This window comes from Eumetopias jubatus, unplaced genomic scaffold (assembly GCF_037043125.1).
Source record: "Eumetopias jubatus isolate StellerSeaLion01/CBP00866 unplaced genomic scaffold, mEumJub1_p1.0 scaffold_13, whole genome shotgun sequence".
NCBI lineage: Eukaryota > Metazoa > Chordata > Mammalia > Carnivora > Otariidae > Eumetopias > Eumetopias jubatus.
Window position 1 is genome coordinate 28,044,206 of NW_028274819.1, and position 20,658 is coordinate 28,064,863.

Consider the following 20,658-nt stretch of genomic DNA (forward strand, 5'->3'; position numbering starts at 1 on the left):
TGTTCCACTGATCTATGTGTCTGGTTTTGTGCCAGTACCATACTGTCCTGATGATTACAGCTTTGTAATAGAGCTTGAAGTTCGGAACTGTGCTGCAACCAGCTTTGCTTTTCTTTTTCAACATTCCTCTGGCTATTCGGGGTCTTTTCTGGTTCCATACAAATTTTAGGATTATTTGTTCCATTTCTTTGAAAAAAGTGGATGGTATTTTGATAGGGATTGCATTAAATTGTAGATTGCGCTAGGTAGCATTGACATCTTCACAATATTTGTTCTTCCAATCCATGAGCATGGAACGTTTTTCCATTTCTTTGTGACTTCCTCAATTTCTTTCATGAGTATTTTATAGTTTTCTGAGTACAGATTCTTTGCCTCTTTGGTTAGATTTATTCCTAGGTATCTTATGGTTTTGGGTGCAATTGTAAATGGGATCAACTCCTTAATTTCTCTTTCTTCTGTCTTGTTGTTTGTGTATAGGAATGCCACTGATTTCTGTGCATTGATTTTATATCCTGCCACTTTACTGAATTCCTGTATAAGTTCTAGCAATTTTGGGGTGAAGTCTTTTGGGTTTTCCACATAAAGTATCATATCATCTGCAAAGAGTGAGAGTTTGACTTCTTTGCTGATTCGGATGACTTTTCTTTCTTTTTGTTGTCTGATTGCTGTGGCTAGGACTTCTAATACTATGTTAAATAGCAGTGGTGATAGTGGACATCCCTGCTGTGTTCCTGACCTTGGGGGGAAAGCTCTCGGTTTTTCCCCATTGAGAATGATATTCGCTGTGGGTTTTTCATAGATGGCCTTTATGATATTGAGGTGTGTACCCTCTATCCCTACACTGTGAAGAGTTTTAATCAAGAAAGGATACTGCACTTTGCCAAATGCTTTTTCTGCATCTATTGAGAGGATCATACAGTCTTGTTCTTTCTTTTATTAATGTATTATATCACACTGATTGATTTGCAGATGTTGAACCAACCTTGCAGCCCAGGGATGAATCGCACTTGGTCGTGGTGAATAATCCATTTAATGTACTGTTGGATCCTATTGGCTAGTATTGTGGTGAGCATTTTTACATCCATGTTCATCAGGGATATTGGTCAGTAATTCTCCTTTTTGATGGGGTCTTTGTCTGATTTGGGGATCAAGGTAATGGTGGCCTCATAAAGTGAGTTTGGAAGTTTTCCTTCCATTTCTATTTTTTGGAACAGTTTCAGAAGAATAGGTATTAATTCTTCTTTAAATGTTTGGTAGAATTCCCCTGGGAAACTATCTGGCCCTGGGCTCTTGGTTGGGAGATTTTTGATGACTGCTTCAATTTCCTTAGTGGGTATGGGTCTGTTCAGGTTTTCTATTTCTTCCTGGTTCAGTTTTGGTAGTTTATACATTTCTAGGAATGCATCCATTTCTTCCAGATTATCTAATTTGCTGGCATATATTTGCTCATAATATGTTCTTATAATTGTTTGTATTTCTTTGGTGTTGGTTGTGATCTCTCCTCTTTCATTCATGATTTTATTTATTTGGGTCATTTCTTTTTTTGATAAGTCTGGCCAGGGGTTTATCAGTCTTATTAATTCTTTCAAAGACCCACCTCCTAGTTTCATTGATCTGTTCTACTGTTCTTTTGGTTTCTATTTCATGGATTTCTGCGCTGATCTTTATTATTTCTCTTCTCCTGCTGGGTTTAGGCTTTATTTGCTGTTCTTTCTCCAGCTCCTTTAGGTGTAGGGTTAGGTTGTGTATTTGAGACCTTTCTTGTTTCTTGAGAAAGGCTTGTATTGCTATATACTTTCCTTTTAGGACCGCCTTTACTGCATCCCAAAGATTTTGAACAGTTGTGTTTTCATTTTCATTTGTTTTCATGAATTTTTTAAGTTCTTCTTTAATTTCCTGGTTGACCCACTCATTCTTTAGTAGGATGCTCTTTAGCCTCCATGTATTTGAGTTCTTTCTGACTTTCCTCTTGTGATTGAGTTCTAGTTTCAAAGCACTGTGATCTGAAAATATGCAGGGAATAATCCCAATCTTTTGGTACTGGTTGAGACCTGATTTGTGACCTAAGATGTGATCTATTCTGGAGAATGTTCCATGGGCACTAGGGAAGAATGTGTATTCCGTTGCTTTGGGATGGAATGTTCTGAATATATCTGTGAAGTCCATTTGGTCCAGTGTTTCATTTAAAGTCTTTATTTCCTTGTTGATCTTTTGCTTAGATGATCTGTCCATTTCAGTAAGGGGGTATTAAAGTCCCCTACTATTATTGTATTGTTGTTGATGTGTTTCTTTGATTTTGTTATTAATTGGCTGCTCCCATGTTAGGGCATAGATATTTACAATTGTTAGATTTTCTTGTTGGATAGACCCTTTAAGTATGATATAGTGTCCTTCCTCATCTCTTATTATAGTCTTTTGTTTAAAATCTAATTTGTCTGATATAAGGATTGCTACCCAGCTTTCTTTTGATGTCCGTTAGCATGGTAAATTGTTTCTCACCCCCTCACTTTCAATCTGGAGGTGTCTTTGGGTCTAAAATGAGTCTCTTGCAGACAGCATATCGATGGGTCTTGTTTTTTTATCCAATCTGATACCCCGTGTCTTTTGATTGGGGCATTTTCCCCATTTACATTCAGGGTAACTGTTGAAAGATATTAATTTAGGGCCATTGTATTGCCTGTAAGGTGACTGTTACTGTATATTGTCTCTGTTCCTTTCTGGTCTATGTTACTTTTGGGGTCTCTCTTTGCTTAGAGGACCCTTTTCAATATTTCTTGTAGGGCTGGTTTCGTGTTTGCAAATTCTTTAATGTTTGTTTGTCCTGGAAGCTTTCTGTGTCTCCTTCTATTTTCAATGATAGCCTAGCTGGATATCGTATTCTTGGCTGCATATTTTTCTTGTTTAGTGCTCTGAATATATCATGCCAGTCCTTTCTGGCCTGCCAGGTCTCTGTGGATAGGTCTGTTGTCAATCTAATGTTTCTACCATTGTAGGTTACAGACCTCTTGTCTCGAGCTGCTTTCATGATTTTCTCTTTGTCTCTGAGACTTGTATGTTTTACTATTAGATGTTAGGGTGTTGACCTATTTTTATTGATTTTGAGAGGGATTCTCTGTGCGTCCTGGATTTTGATGCCTGTTTCCTTCCTCAAATTAGGAAGTTCTCTGCTATAATTTACTCCAATATACCTTCTGCCACCCTCTCTCTTTCTTCTTCTTCTGGGATCCCAATTGTTCTAATATTGTTTCATCTTATGATATCACTTATCTCTCGAATTCTGCCCTCGTGATCCAGTAGTTGTTTGTCTCTCTTTTTCTCAGCTTCTTTATTCTCTATCATTTGGTCTTCTATATCATTAATTCTCTCTTCTGCCTCATTTAACCTAGCAGTTAGAGCCTCCATTTTTAATTGCACCTCATTAATAGCCTTTTTGATTTCAAATTGGTTAGATTTTAGTTCTTTTATTTCTCCAGAAAGGGTTTGTTAGTATCTTCCATGCTTTTCTCAAGCCCAGCTAGTATCTTTATAATCGTCATTCTGAACTCTAGTTCCAACATCTTACTAATGTCCATATTGATTAGGTCCCTGGCAGTCGGTACTGCCTCTTGTTCTTTTTTTTGAGGTGAGTTTTTCCATCTTGTCAATTTTGTCCAGAGGAAAATAGATGAATGAGAGAACAAAATGGTAACAGGGTAACAATGACCCCAGAAAAATATACAATAAACAAATCAGAAGAGACCTGAAACTAGGGGAAAAGAAAGGGAAAGAAAGAAAAGAGCAAAAAAAGAAAGAAAAAGTAAAAGAATAAAAAACAAAAAAGAATATGGTGCAATGTGATCAGGCTGGTGAATAGATCAGTGCCACACACTAGATTTTGGGTGTAATTTGGTCTGTTAAAAGAAACTGCCTCTCAAAATTTTAGAAGGAAAAACTTATATATGTACAAAAATAAGGGTAAATACGATGAAGTGATGGAGTATGACTATAAAGATGAAAATTATAAAAGATTTTATAAAAGGAATTGATAAGTTGGTTGAAAAAAGAAAGAAGAGAAATTTAAAAAAAAGGGGGGGAGAGAATGTGATCAGGCAGGAGACTAGAACAAAGCCATATGCTAGAGATTTGGGGTATATTTTGGTCTGTTAGAAGAAACTGTATTCCAAAATTTTAAGGAGTGAACAACTATATATACATACCAAAAATAAGTTTAACTACAGTGAAGGGATAGAATGTGACTCTAGAAATGAAAAATAAAAAAGATTTTTTTAAAAAGGGCTTGATAAGATGTTGGTTGAAAAGGGAAAAAGAAAAATTAAAAAAATAGAAAAAGAAAAAAATTAAAAAAATTAACTTTGAAAGACTAAAGAATCATGGGAAAAAAGCCATGAATGCTATGTGCAGTATTCCCCTAGTGCTGGAGTTCTGTTGTTCTCATTGATCGGTAACCTTGGTCTTGGGTGGCTGTTCTTGCTGATCTTCTGGGGAGGGGCCTGTTGCTGTGGTTCCCAAATGTCTTTGCCGGAGGCGGAATTGCCCTGCCCTGGCCGGCTGGGGTAAGTAATCTGCTTGGTTTTGCTCTCAGGAGCTTTTGTTCCCTGCAAGCTTTCCGTACAGCTTTGGAGGAGGAGAGTGAAAATGGCAGCCTCCTAATCTCTGCCCCGGAGGAGCTGAGAACTTGGGGCCCCGCCCCCAGAGAAAAGCAGTCAGTCACTCCCATCTCCCCAGTCCCTGGCCGCTCTCTGTGCTCACCCGGCCTGTGACCGAGTGTTTCTATCTCTGGTACACGACCCCGTGTAGAGTCTCCAAACCCAGCAGATCCCTGCGGTGCGCTCCCGCACCGCTCCTCCCGGGGGAGGAAGGGGAGCCTCCCCGGATCTGCCGCTTGTTGGGTCCCTGCTGGAGGAGCAGTGGCCTGACTGTGCTGCGGATCACAGTTTATGGCCACCCCGAGCTGAGAGCCCGCGCCTCGGCTCCGTCTCTGCAGCCAGCTTCCCCGCTCTGATACCTGGGAGCTCTGCCGCACTTAGGTACCCCTAGTCTTTCTGTGACCCCGAGGGTCCTGAGACCACACTGTCCCAGCGAAGTTTCCACCCCCCGCTTAGCCACTGGAGGACATCCCTCAGTGGAGCAGACTTCTAAAAGTTCCGATTTTGTGCTCCGCAGCTCTATCACTTGCCAGAAGCGGCCGACGGAGCCCCCCTCCCCCGCCGTCTATCCTCCCGAATATGCCTCGGATTCACTTCTCCGCACGTCCTCCCTTCCAGTAAGTGGTCACTTCTCTGTTCAGAGAGTTCTTGCTATTCTTTTCTTCAATCTCCTGTTGAGTTTGTAGGTGTTCAGAATGGTTTGATAACTATCTAGCTAAATTCCTGGGACCAGACGAAATTTAGGTCTCCTACCAAGTATAATCAGTTTTTATAAATTTTCTGTTATCTTGATGTGGTTTTGGAATATAGATGACATTTGGTGGGGTGAAGTCTGGAGCCGACAACCAAGAAAGAATTCTTGAGAAGTCTTTGGTGCAAAATGGTGGTTTTATTAAGGCACAGGGGGACAGGCCCCACGGGCAGAAAGAGCTGCTGCCGGTCGGTAATATTATTATCTTTGTTTTAAAGATGACCAAACTGAGGCCCTCTTCTCTATACTCTGGGTGATCTAATCTATTCCCTAGGATTAAATACTTTATACTGTTGATTCCCAAATTTATATCTCCAACCGAGATCCTTATCTGGGCATCTGATTCATATTTTCAGTTGCCTTCTTGATTTTTTCATGTGGATGTCTCACAGATATCTTAAACTTAATTTTTACAAAAACAGAATCATTGGTTGTAGCTGATGCTATTGGTTCCCTATTCAACTCCCTTTCCTCCTTTTTTCTTATTGTTAGAGTCTTGATTTTGTTGGGTCTTTTATACCCCTCCTCACCATGTGGCTCAGGGGAAGATGACCCTGTTCCCAGTTCTAGTAGATCTTAATTGATCTAAGCTAACATGATTATTTCATTTCTCAGATCAATGATAGGTTTAAGATAAGCATGTGAGTCTGAGCCATTGAGAGATGTCTGCTGGCAGGATTTTTCTCCCTTCCAAGTAGTTCCTAGGCAATATGTCCTTTTTCTTCCTCCTTATATTGTTGTCTCTGGATATGATGCTCAGAACTGAAAGCTATCTTGCTACCACTGTGAGAATGAAGCCAACACCAGAGGAAGGCAAAACAAGGAGAACCACTGGAAAGGAGAGCAGAAGACTTAACAAATCAAATCTGGAGTCGTCCTTCTCTTGACTTCCTATTATCTGAGATTAACTTCCCGATATCTGTTGATTGGCTCAATTGGAGTTGAAGTTTTTTTTTTTAATTATTATTTTTAAAAGATTTTATTTATTTATTTGACACACAGAGAGAGCACAAGCAGGGGGAGTGGCAGAGGGAGAGGGAGAATAGGGCTCTCAGCTGAGTAGGGAGCCAGCCGATGCGGGACTTAATCCCAGGACCCTGAGATCATGACTGGAGCTGAAGGCAGATGCTTAACCGACTGAGCCACCCAGGCGCCCCAAAGTACTTTATTATTTATAGCCAGAGTTATCCTGATAACAATTTTCACCCCTAAAGTGTTGACCTCCTTTCTTCTCCATTTCACTAAATGGCCACAAGATCTACCTAGTAGCTCAAGTGGAAATTCTGGGATTCATTATTTTACTTCCCTTCACCTACTTCATCCAAAATCCATCAGTAAGGACTGCAACTTGGAGAAGAGGAGTAAGAGAGAGGGAAAGCACAGAATACTATTACTCTGAAATTTCTATCCTGTTTAACTGGGAGAATGGTGAAATGATAGCAGTGTGACATAAGGGGTCAGGAAGAGGATCTCGTTGAGGAGGCAGAGAAGATAAATTTCATAACTTGTTGAGTTTGTCTCATTGCTTTTCATTACGATTTGAATTAGAAGTTAAAAGAGGGGGCACCTGGGTGGCTCAGTCGTTAAGCGTCTGCCTTCGGCTCAGGTCATGATCCCAGGATCCTGGGATTGAGCCCCACGTCGGGCTCTCTGCTCCGTGGGAAGCCTGCTTCTCCCTCTCCCATTCCCCCTGCTTGTGTTCCCTCTCTCGCTGTGTCTCTCTCTGTCAAATAAATAAATAAAATCTTAAAAAAAAAAAGAAGTAAAAAGAAAAACCCAGTATATTAGGGGGGAAAAGTTAGTCTTGGGGAGAATATGTTTAATTAGAAAATGCAAATTTTCTAATATAAATAACTTGTAATTTTTTTCTCCTATGTAGTGTATATATAAAATAAAGTTAAATAAAATCAACAAATCATAAGCTTATAATAAACTTCTCCCACAGTGTATGTAATACATGTACTACATCTTTTTTTTTTTAAGATATTTATTTATTTATTTAACATACAGAGAGAGAGAGAGAGAGAGAGAGAGAGTGAGCACAAGTAGGCAGAGCGGCAGACAGAGGGAGAGGGAGAAGCAGGCTTTCCGCCGAGCAGGGAGCCCGATGTGGGGCTTGATTCCAGGACCCTCGATCATGACCTGAGCCGAAGGCAGCCGCTTAACTGACTGAGCCACCCAGGCGCCCCCATGTACTACATCTTGTGGTTGATTAATCCATCATCCTGATATTGACAACTAAAATTCAACAACTAATGGACATGTTACATTCTTATATATTGTCAAGCGAAAAGCCAGAGTGAAAACCCATATATCCAGCAAATTTTAGAGAGGTTTCTTTTTTTTAAGAGAGATTTCTATCACAATTTATGGCACTACCAACTATTATATGAAATTCTTTGAGCTATATGCAACTTTGACTTTAAATTTTAGTATATATCCACAAACATTTATTACATGTATATCATGGGCCAAGCACTGTGCTGAGGTTGCAGATACAAAGATGAATAAGAGACAATCCCTTCCTACAAGCATGGAAACAAATAACTATAATGAAATGTGGTAAGTGCTGTAGCTGTAACAAGTTATAAGCACTTGTTTTCACTATAGCGTTTACTACCAAGGCTGTAGAAACCTGTTCATCTACTCTGTGCATATAACATTATTCTCTGATGCAGATATTACCTCCTGTTATTCTCCCAGGGAGTCATTGTGCTTATTCACGACAAATTCTAAGTAGCTCCAGGCCTATTAATATAAGATATGAAAACTCTGATTATAGAGAACCGAGTTTGGGAGACATGTAAATATGTTCACTCCCTTTGCTATATCAAGTAAAAATGACATATGTTCACTCTCTGACAATTACGGTTAGAGTTGGATTAGAGGCTTTAATCTATGTCAAGTGTAAAGATTATTCTACATTATAATAAAGATTCACATTCTATTCATAAAAAAGAACACGGATTTTGTAGTGAGGAAAGCTTTTACTTTTCGTAATATGTAAAGTTATATCAGATTGAATGAGAGGAGGAAATGAGGACCAAGAGCTAAAAGGCAAAAATGGGGGTGCCTGGGTGGCTCAGTCGCTTAAGTGGCCGACTTGAGTTTGGCTCAGGTCATGATCTCAGGGTTTTGAGATGGAGCCTGGTGTCGGGTTCTGCACTGGGCTCTGTGCTGGAGTCTGCTTAGGATTCTCTCTCTCCCTCTCCTTTCCCTCTCCTCCATCCTCCCTCCTTGCTCACACACTCTCTCTCTCTCAAAAAAAAAAAATATATATATATATATAAAATAAAATAAAAGACAAAAAGGGAAGAGTACAGAGGAAAGAGGAAGATCTTACCACCAACTGGGCTTGGATTTAGATGCTCGATAGCCGCCTAAAATACAGCTCACTCGTTCATTAGTTCATTCAATCAATATTTACTGAGTTCTCAGAAACAATAGTCATAATAATAATAGTAGTAATAATAAAAAAATAATAATAATGATGACAGTCAACACTTATCGAATGCTTACTACTTGCCAGAAATTGTATGATGCTCTTTATGCACCTTATCTATCATATTTACACCTCAGGGGTAGGTATTATCCTTTTTTTTTTTTAAAGATTTATTTATTTATTTTAGAGAGCACATGAGCAGGAGGGGCAGAGGGAGAGGGAGAGAGAATCTTAAGCAGACTCCACACTGAGCGTAGAGCACAACGTGGGCCTTGATCTCATGACCCCAAGATCACGACCTGAGCTGAAACCAGGAGCCAGACACTTAACTGATTGTGCCACTGAGGCGCCCCAGGAGGTATTATCCTTATCCCCATTTTACTGATGTGGATTTTGAGGCACAGAGAGATTGAGGGCTTTGCCCAAGGTCATGAGTAGTAAATGGCAGAGTCACAATTTGTATCAAGCCATTTGCTCTTAACTGCTATGTATGTGCCATTCACTGTGCTAGCCTTTAAGAGATTTAAAAGTAAATATGATCAGAGTCCCTGTCTTCAAGGAGTTCACAGTCTATTAGGAGAAAGAAAGTGCAAATAATTGCAGTGCAGTGTGATAAATACTACAATAAAGATATGTAGAATGCAGTGATTGTACCAAGGAAGGGATGATTAATTCTGCTTAGATGGGAGTGGAGGGTTGATGAAATTTCAAAGCGGAGACTTGTGAGCTAGGATTTAAAGAATAAGGTGTTTTTAGGCAGGCAGAGTGATTAAAAAGGTAGAGGGAGGAGCATGTGCAAACACTAAGAGAACTTCAGGGTGGGGTGAGGTAGTGGGGGGGTGAGAGCCAGGAGGAGGACTACAAGGATTTGCCAGGCAAGTGGCAGAAGTATGTGGAATTCTTTGAGGAACTACAGGGTGGTCATTTCATGGCTTCTCTTACTGTGTGTAAAAGAAAATTTCTATTACAGCTTAAAGCAAGTCTACATAGTTGTAACTTGAAATAATAAGCCTTTAGAATTTATCAAGTTTTGTTAAGTACTTTAACAATTGAAAAAATAGGGCGCCTGGGTGGCTCAGTTGGTTAAGCGACTGCCTTCAGCTCAGGTCATGATCCTGGAGTCCCGGGATCGAGTCCTGCAACGGGCTCCCTGCTCGGCAGGGAGTCTGCTTCTCCCTCTGATCCTCCCCCGTCTCATGTGCTCGCTCTCTCTCATTCTCTCTCTCTCAAATATATAAATAAAATCTTTAAAAAAAAACAATTGAAAAAATAATTCCATGAATTTAAATGATGAGTTACATTGTGCTAAAATTTTCTCTGATCCTTCTCAGAATTCACAGATATATTTACAGCTTTAATCATTGTACCTACTGCTGGGTTCTGTCTTTTACACTTGAGTTCTCTTATATTTTTGTACATTGAAATCTAGTGTTTATAGGTTATGAAGGATTTGAATGTACTGATATACCATGTAGTTTTTAAAAATATCCAGCAATTTCAGAATTATTATTTCAAAGTTTTCAATACTATAAATAGCTCGGCTATAAACACCTTTGTAAAAATTGTTATTCTTCCTTCTCCTGTCTCTAGTTGATTATTCCCCTTGGAATGTGGATTACTGGGTCAAAAGATACACTTAGTATTATTGTTCTTGTAAACATAACGATGAGGTTATTTTTAAGTGATTAACCAAACTCTTATTTTAAAATAGGCACTTCAGTTGAAACCAGGGTATTTTCCATTGAACTAGACATATATATATATATATAATGATATAATGAATATTTTAGTAAAAGAAATATAACAAAAAAATTCTAAAACTTATTTTAAATCACAAAAAGTACAATAATATAATAATATTATATATAATATGATAATAGGGTTGTTGTGGATACTAAAAGGAGATAATATATATAAAACACTTAGCTCCTTATCTGACACATTATATTTACTGGCATTTATATGCCAGGCATTGTGCTAGAATTTTGTATGCAAAGTTGAACAAAAGTAGTTTCTGTTTTCATGGAGCTTATGTTCTAGAATATAGACAATAAATAGATATACTGTGTTAGACGGTGATTGTGCTAATGAGAACAAAGCAAGCGGGGGTGGTTCAAGTATGTTGTATGGGTGTTATTTCTTTATATAGAGTTTTTGGGGAAGTTCTCCTAATATGGTGACATGTGAATGAAGACCTGAAGGAAGGGAGTCAGGAAAAACAGTTCCAGACAGATTTGTATTTGGCTATATGGTTAAATTTTTGAGGACAGGGATCATTTCTTTCAGATTTTGATAGCACAGTAAAAACTGTGCAGGAGGCCTGAAATATACTCCATTCTGTATTAGGTGCTGGAGTAGGTGTAATCATCAAAAAATCATATGACTGTTTATTTATTTTGATCATCAGTTTTCCTCTTAATTATTTCACTAAAAAAATCAACATTTAATTTTTTGCATGCTAACACTTTCACATGATTCAACATAAAAAGGCATTCAGTGAGGTCTTCCAGTCTTCCCTGTGCCCATCCACACAGTTCCCATTGCTCCCAAAAGGTAACACATTAGATTTTTCATTATTCTTACAAAGATTTTTTAAAAAAATACGAATAGATAAGCCAATACGTATTTTACTTAAAGTAAACAAAGAAAAACCTTGAACAATCAGAAACTTTCCAGAAACTTTTTTTTTTTTTTAAATCAATCACACTTTGCCCCAGGTGCATCTGCGACCAGCTTCTGGCCCGGAAACAGGAAGTTCCCCCCGGGTGGGAAAGGTGAACCGGAAGCTGGTGAGTGAGAGGCCGGGAGCAGTGAGAAGCAGACGGCTGAGGTAACACAGAGTGGCTTCTAGTTTGCAGGTGGGCTTTTCAGAAGCCGTTCTAATCTTTTCAAATAGCGCCCATTTAAGGGTTTAACCTGCATTTCTGGCCGCCTGACCTATCCTTCTTATTTCTGGCCGCCCAGTGGTTGACTTCCCCGGAAGTCTCCTGACTTGTGTTGGTGGTGTCTAGAATCTTACACCCACTCGACCAGGGAGAGGCCTTCACCCTTGGACCCCGCTGTTTTGCTTGGGCTTCTCAGGGCTTTTCCCGAAGCGGTATCGAGGCTGCCGGTTAGTAAAGTGAGTCTTGTCTATTCATGATAGGGACGCGCGGGAGCATCCTGTACGTGTGTTTTAGGTTTTGTTTGTTTTGTTTTTAAACCTCATGTTTGCATTATGAATAAATGTAATAATGTTGATCATTCTTGTGAAAATTTTTCAAACAAGTCTGGTGCTTAAAATTTGCAACATTTTGAGCTGTTGGAAGTGAATCTCGATTTTGTTTGGTGGATGTCACTTTGCAGAATGTTTGAAGCATGGTGCAAAATTCTGCCGGAGAAAGCATTTGCCGAAGTGTGTAAATCCCCAAGGAAAATTTCGCCAGTTTTCTTTATTCTTACAGTAATGTTATTCCTTCTGAAGTGCCTTGCACAAGCAAACTGAAATGGAATTTCCCTGGGAATAAAATGACTGGCCTGCCAATCCCCATAATGCTGAATTATAGATTTACATTATTCATGTTATTGTTTTATCTTCCATTTACCTTTGCTTTTGGAAATAATTAGTGATAACTCTCAAGGCATTTATGGGAACCTTTATAATCAGTACACTCATTTAGAAAGAAAACGTGAAGGTTCCATTAAGACTCTTCCACTTAGGGGCGCCTGAGTGGCTCAGTCGTTAAGCGTTTGCCTTGGCTCAGGTCATGATCCCGGGGTCCTGGGATCGAGCCCCGCGTCGGGCTCCGTGCTCAGTGGGAAGCCTGCTACTCCCTCTCCCACTCCCACTGCTTGTGTTCCTGCTCTCTCTCTGTCAGAGAAATAAATAAAATCTTAAAAAAAAAAAAAAGACTTCCACTTAGAATAATGAGATCCTTTTACTTTTGGTTATTTGCTGTTTTGCCTTGGTTGTGATAAATGCCTATGGCTGTGTTTGTTTTGTACCTTGAAGGAAAAACCCTTATGAGATATTCCAACCTGAAAATCAACAAACATTATGTGGGTGGAATTTATTCTACAGTCCTTCATAATGATCTTTTCCAGCCATTTCTTAAGCCAATTTTTGTGTTCAAACCCTCCCTGGTTTCAGGGTTGACCTGAAGTAGTTCTTGAATTCCTCTTTTTTTTTAAGGATTTATTTGAGAGAGAGTGCGAGAGGGGGTAGGGGCAGAGGGACAGAATCTCAAGCCGTCTCCACACTGAGGCAGAGCCCTACCAGGGCTTGATTCCAGGACCCTGAGATCATGACCTGAGCCAAAATCAAGAGTTGGGTGCTCAACGGACTGAGCCACCTAGGCGTCCCAGTTCTTGAATTCTTAAGAATTATATTCCCCACTTGATTTATCAAGTGTGCTAATGTAAGTTGAGAGAGTTTTGGTTTTTTTTTTTTAAGATTATTTATTTATTTATTTATTTGAACAGAGAGAGACACAGCCAGAGAGGGAACACAAGCAGGGGGAGCGGGAGAGGGAGAAGCAGGCTTCCTGCTGAGCAGGGAGCCCGATGCGGGGCTTGATCCCAGGACCCTGGGATCATGACCTGAGCTGAAGGCAGTCGCTTAATGACTGAGCCACCCAGGCGCCCAGAGAGAGTATTTTTCTATGCTGCTTCATACCATAGTATCAGGAAGGAACCTGGTTATCAGTTTTTATATTATAATGCCCACTGGGTGGCAGCATAGCGTTTTTAGTTACCTTAGCTTTGACTATGGATTTCATAACTACTGGTGCTGTAATAGTGTTTTTCTGATAGTAATAGACATCTTTCATATGTTGAAAGTTTATTACATGCCAGGCACTGGACTAAATGCTTTATGAGCATTATCTTATTTAAAACTAAAAAAAAGAACCCATTCCCACACTCGGGGACCTAAGCCCGATGCAGGACTCGATCCAGGGGTTCCAGGATCATGACCTGAGCCAAAGGCAGTCGCTTAACCAACTGAGCCACCCAGGCGCCCCTGGAACTCATGGTATTCTTAAACTCTCTGATTATAGCCTATATTAAAAAATACATTTTACATGCAGGCCAGTATTAATGTGTATATACACCTGAAATACTGAATAAGACAGACGAAACACTTACGTTTAGTATGAGCAACTTACTTTTTTTCTGTTTTATTTCTTTCTAGTCTATTTTTAAATGAAATATCTTTGTTGAAGATAATATTCTTTTTTTTTTAATATTTTATTTATTTGACAGAGAGAGGCACAGCGAGAGAGGGAACACAAGCAGGGGGAGTGGGAGAGGGGGAAGCAGGCCTCCTGCCGAGCAGGGAGCCCGATGCGGGGCTCGATCCCAGGACCCTGGCATCATGACCTGAGCCGAAGGCAGATGCTTAACGACTGAGCCACCCAGGCACCCCGAAGATAATATTCTTTTATCAGTCCTGGCAACACATTTCTTATTGGGAAATTATCCTTTATAAATCAATCAAGCCACTAGCAAAGTAAGAACATAGAAAATTTCATGTGAGAATTTTTAGAATTTCCCAAAATACATTCTTTGGGACACATGTTCCCCAGAATATTAGTTTGCATTTTGAATTATCAAAAAAAAAAAAAGTGTTCCGTGGTTAAGATAAACTTGGGAAGTTGGGGTTAAACTTAAACAGGTTCTAACTATGCTAATGGTAATCTCTAAGATGGGGGGTTAGTAGGCAGTATTTCCCAGATTTATTTGATAGTGGAACCTATTTTTAGAGATGTATTTTGTGGACCTCGTGCCCTCTAGACTTTAGAAAATGATCATGTAGATGACTAAGGAAAGATGTTTTTGTTGTATGTATTTCGGGTGAGATTTTTACTGTAAGTTATTCATGTAATTTTCATAATTTATTTATTTTGTTTGCTAATATGGATATGACAGAAGTATGTCAGGAAGCTGTTCAGCTTTCTGTTTTCTTATGACCCATGGAAACTTTCTGTTAATAATAAGAAAAGCCTTTATGAAAAATCTCTGGCACTGATTAATATAAACTAAAACTTTTATTTTCAGTTTAAATTCAATAAGCAAATTTCCAGGTGTGTTAGAATCCCTCTTATTAGGATATTTTGGAAATTTACTCTTGTTTTTTCCTATTTGGAAAAATTTGCAGTTTAGTATAATTAAAGATTTTAAGTGGTTAAGAAATACTTAAAGGATTTTCTTATATTTTATGTGTAAAATGACCAAAATTAGTGTTTATGTATTTGATACAAAGATCTCTGTTGTATTGCTTTAGATTAGTTGAATTTATAGTACTTTTATTTTTTTAATTAAAAAAAGATTTTATTTATGAGAGAGAGCGAGCATGAGCACTTGAGCGTGAGAGAGCAGGAGCACAGTGGGGGGAGGGAGAAGAAGGCTCCTTACTGAGCAGGGAGCCTGACTTGGGGCTCCATCCCAGAACCCTGGGATCATAACCTGAACTGTGAATGCAGATGCTTAACCGACTGAGCCACTCAGGCACCCCAAATTTATAGTGCTTTTAATAATATATTTCATGTTGGTTTCATATAATCATCCTTATGGAGAGAATTTCCAATTCTCTCATTTCCTTCATACATTTCAGAGCATTCATTTTTAGAATTTAAATATTAAATGAAATCCCTCCTCCTTTTCTTAAAACAAGGAGAAATTTGCAAAGATTTTACTGCGAATAGAGAATATTTTACTCATAATAGTGTAAAATATTTTCTTTCAAGAAACTCAGAGTGTTTTAATAATTATACATGATTTATAGTAATATAAGAAATTATTTATCAGGTGTCCCCCAAGTGCATTTCCCTATGGAGCTTAATAAACCTTCTACAAACATCAAATGCTTAATGAAAAAATAACATTTATGGCAACATTGTAAGTTGACATAACAAAGTGCAAAATTATCTGGAACAGACAATAAGAATGGGGCAGTAAATATAATAATCATATGATGTGGGCAACAAGTACAGTTCAGTAAAGGAGAGGTGGTGTAAACTGGATTCATGAGAAAAGTTTCACAGAGGAGATGAAATTCAGTCTGATTTTTAAATTGCATTTAAACAGAAAAGATAGAGGAAGGGCGCCTGGGTGGCTCAGATGGTTAAGCGTCTGCCTTCGGCTCAGGTCAGGATCCCAGAGTCCTGGGATCGGGTCCCGCATTGGGCTCCCTGCTCCTTGGGAGCCTGCTTCTCCCTCTGCCTCTCTCTCTCTCTCTCTCTCTGTCTGTCTCTCATGAATAAATAAATAAAATCTTAAAAAAAAAAAAAGAAAAGATAGAGGAAGGCATTCTTTATGAGAGAGCAGAATGTGTGAAGGTATTAGTTCAAGCTCCTTAACATGGAACGAAAGACCTAAGACCTGTGTGCATCTCTTCTTCCAGCCTTACCTGGTAAATTCTATCCTTAACCTGTTTTTAGGTCTTCATTTAAAATGATGTTGTGTCCATCTGTGCCTTTGCTTATGCTGTTTTTCCCCTCTAAAACAGTTTTACCTCATTTTTCACTTTGCTAACTTTTAAGATTTTTAAGCCTCAGCCCAGAGGTCACTGCCCCCAGGAAGTCTTAGACCTTTTCCATTCTTCCTTGATTTTTCCCTTCCTGGATTAGAAGTCCCTTCTTTCTGCTGTTATAGCACTTTCTAAGGATCTCTACCATTGCACATGACCATATTATATTATAATTATTTTCATACATCTGTATGTCGCTACCAGAGTTTCTTCAGGACAAGGGCTCTGCATTATTTATTTTTAAAGATTTTATTTATTTATTTGACAGAGAGACACAGCGAGAGAGGGAACACAAGCAGGGGGAGTGGGAGAGGGAGAAGCAGACTTCCCGCGAAGCAGGGAGCCCAATGCGGGGCTTGATCCCAGGACCCTGGGATCATGACCTGAGCCGAAGGCAGGTGCTTAACGACTGAGCTACCCAGGCGCCCCTGCATTTTTTTTTAAATAATTACATTTTGAATATAGAAGGGGCTGAATAAATGTTGAATGAATGAATTTTTTTCCTTTTATTTGTTTACATTAGTATTTTCAGGCTTCAGGATTCTCTGTAGGTTCTGGCATTTTGAAATTCATTTAATAACATCAGGTTTATGCCTGATTTTATAATGTCCTGTTCCTTTCTGGAACCTCAGTAATTTTTGTATCTTGGCCTTTTCACTTTATTTTTCATTTTGCTTTCTAAGAAAGAAAGAAATGTTGTCCTTCACCCACCCAACCAAGGCTAATCATTCATCAGTGTATTTCACCTCTACTCAATACTCAACTCCTAGACGTCACTTCTTCAGTTATCCCCTCTCTTCTCATTTAATTCCTCAATCTTTACTGACTTCTTTCTGTAAAATGTAAAATGTTCCAATTTCTCTCCTTTCCCTGCCTTTCCTTGATTACTTATGACCTTAAACTCTCTTATATCTCACTTCCCACCTTAGTTTGTGAAAACTGTTCAATGACTTCTACTTTCTCAATCAGTTTGTGTCAGTAAGAACTACCCTCCTATCCTTCAGCCATATTTGATTTTCTTTGGTCAGGGTCTATATCAAAATCCTTTTTTGCGAACTATTTCTTGAATTCCTCAATAGCCTGAAATCCCTTCTCTATAGATTAATTAAATCAGATTTTTACTGCTAGAAGTGTTGCTAGACATCATGTACTCTAATTTGCTATTGTACTTATAACTATTTTGGTAATAAGACATATTTATAAATTAACAAATAAAAATTAAACTTAGTTTAGCATCTTTATAGGTGAAGTAATTGAGGCTTGGGCACTATGTGCTTTGAATTCTTTCAACACTTAGAGCACCCTTTTTTTCCTGTCATGTTTTATATCATGCCTAGTATTATCATGTCTGGGCTTACCCTTATTTGAATGAATGCTTTATCTACCTTTCTAGACTTTGAAGGTAAAGACCATTCACTCAAATTTGTATCATTTGCATTTTCTTAAACAGTTGTGTTAAATTATATCAGTCTTCGTTCTTTATTGTCTCTATATAATAAGTCTAATTTTAAAAAATCCAACTGTGGACACTTTTCCATCTTCCTCCATTACACAATTATTCTTCCATAGGTTTTTCTAGGATTGTGATATATTTCTTTTAAAGTTTATCACGGTTACAGGGCACACTGATTGTACATCCCACCTTGTTTGACTCATGGTTTCCAAATATTATCCTCCTCACCTTTTCCAAAGGGTAGGAGTTATCTAGTCAATTCATTGCAACATGCAATGCAACAAATATTGAGTGCCTGACTTTTGTAAATTATTGTATTAGTCAGTGTGAGGACACAGAAATGAGAGAGACTTGGCCACTAGTCAAGGAACTTAAAATATAAGGGCTAACATAACTATTGCTAGTACAAGATAGAATATGAGTGCAAATGTACTCAGTTCCTATTTGGCACTGTCTTATACATAAAAGACTCTTTGGTCCTTCACTTCTAGAGGGGATACACTTTAGGAAATGTAATATTTATAATAGTATTATATAATAAAGCATCTTGATGGAGTTAAGGTGGTTTCCCATTGAGTGTTCCCAATCCAAGATCAGATAATTAAATAACGTTTATATATTTTTAGATCATGTTATGGCATTTTTTTCTGAATCTTTTCCAATCTACACACACACCAGCATGTGTATAATTAATGAATACAGTTTTTCATGCAGACATTCACTTTTTGTGACTAATGTCATCCAAAATTTACATTTAAATATTAATAATTACTTATGAAGGAGATAGGCTTATGAGGCTGATTTAGCATTCAGTTCAAGTCATAGGAGTGTTCCTAAGGATAAAAGGCAATATGATGAAACCAATTTAAGTGCTAGTTAGGGAAGAAACAGAAACTTGGAAGTACTAGCTCTTTAACAAAGAATTTGGGAGGGATTTCTTTCCATTTAGTTACTGAGAAATCAAATTGTTTTTTATATTTGTAAAGCTGTTGTTGATGATTTTGCTTATATTCTTTGAATGTTTTAGCTAATGTCAAATCCTACCAGTTGTTATTATGTGAAATGATAGTGTGAAATTGATGCTGTTATAGTATAACAATAAGGACGTGACTCATGTATTTTATGTACACATGCATTCAACTGTAGTGACAAATGGCTTCATGCTGTGTGATTAAATGCATATTAGCGTTTGCCCTAGGCATTTGATTATTACCATCTTTACTTCATTACATTACCACACTGTATGGCCATATAATTTATAAGATAATACACACATCACTTTGTTGCTGATAGGAATTATTCTGTTTTATGGATGGTGTCCTTTAATTTTGCCTTTCATGGATTATAAAATTGGTTAATATCTGCTGAAGTGAATCACTGGAGAAGCAAATAAAGATGTTGGCCTCAGGTCACAGTGTCATTTGTGATACTGGCAAAATCTTACAGGCTCATTTATCCCTGTACATGATTGATAACAGCATGGGTTAAATGGAGAAAGCTTTGCTTCTATTAAAGGATCATCATGAATGAAGACCTCCCACTTAAAAGTCAGGCATGATGAGAAGACAAGAGACTATCTACAGGTCAAATTAAATAACTTAAATAATTTAAGTAGAATGACAGTGTAATTTGTCCATTTTGTGTTATTACCCTGACCCCTATCAGGATTATAGGCTAACTTCCTTTCCCCTGTAGAGTATTTAAGATGTAATTTTTAATAAATACTTTCAAAGATATGAAAGCCTTTAGAACGCCTAAGTTGTGGTAAAATATAGATTTTTATTATGTAGTTTTGAAAAAAACTCCTTTTAAAAAAATGGCAATACTTCCAAAATATAAAATCAGTGATGTGGCGAATGCTGAGGTAAAGTTTCAAACATTTTATGATAACTGGCTTTATTTTTTGACACTTTTAAATAATGAAATTATAACTATATTTATTATGCTATAAGCATATTATAAATATTTACAAATATGATAAATAATAAACTTATATAAAGTACTATAAATAAATGAACTAGTTGTAAGAGTTTGTTATTAACACTTTGGAGCCAAATGTTAAAAATAAAGATATAGTCAGCATCCTTTAATGATTTCTTTTCTATATAGAATCATTATTTGAGTTTATTCAAATTGTGTTTCGAAATAGGGAAAAGCATATGCATTTTTGGAGATTGCTGTAATAAAATCAGTATTGAAATGTGAGAGTATTTTGATCTATAGAGTGAAAAGTAAATGAGACCTCAAATTAAATATTTCATATCTCCTTTAAATGACCAAATAGGCATGTTTCGTCCATACTAGCATCCTTATTTCTTGTTCACTAGCTATTGAACTGCTATATGCCAGGACTTTAATGCATTACCTTCTTTAATCCTCATACCCTGTAAAGTATCATTATCACTGTTATATAAGTAAGGAAACTGAAATGCAACGAGGTCACACAGCTAGTAAGAGAAGGCAGAATTTGAATCCACATCTGTTGTGGATTCTTATAGGAGTCGACAAAAAGACATATGTCTTTTTCAAAAGCACACAATAAAAATCTGTATTTTTGCACAAAATTTCAAAACTTGTTTCTCATTTTATCAAGCTGTCTATAATAGTATCGTAAAAACTATTTTGGGGGGCACCTGAGTGGCACAGTTGGTTAAGCATCCAACTCTTGGTTTTGGCTCAGGTCATGATCTCCGGGTTGTGTGATCGAGCCCTGTGTCAGGTTCCACATTCAACGGAGAGTCTGCTTGGGATTGTCTCTCTCCTTGTGCTCTCCCACTTATGGTCTCTCTCTCTAAAATAAATAAATCATTAGAAAACAAAACTATTTTTGGATTCTGGCCCACAGTAAGAAATATATTT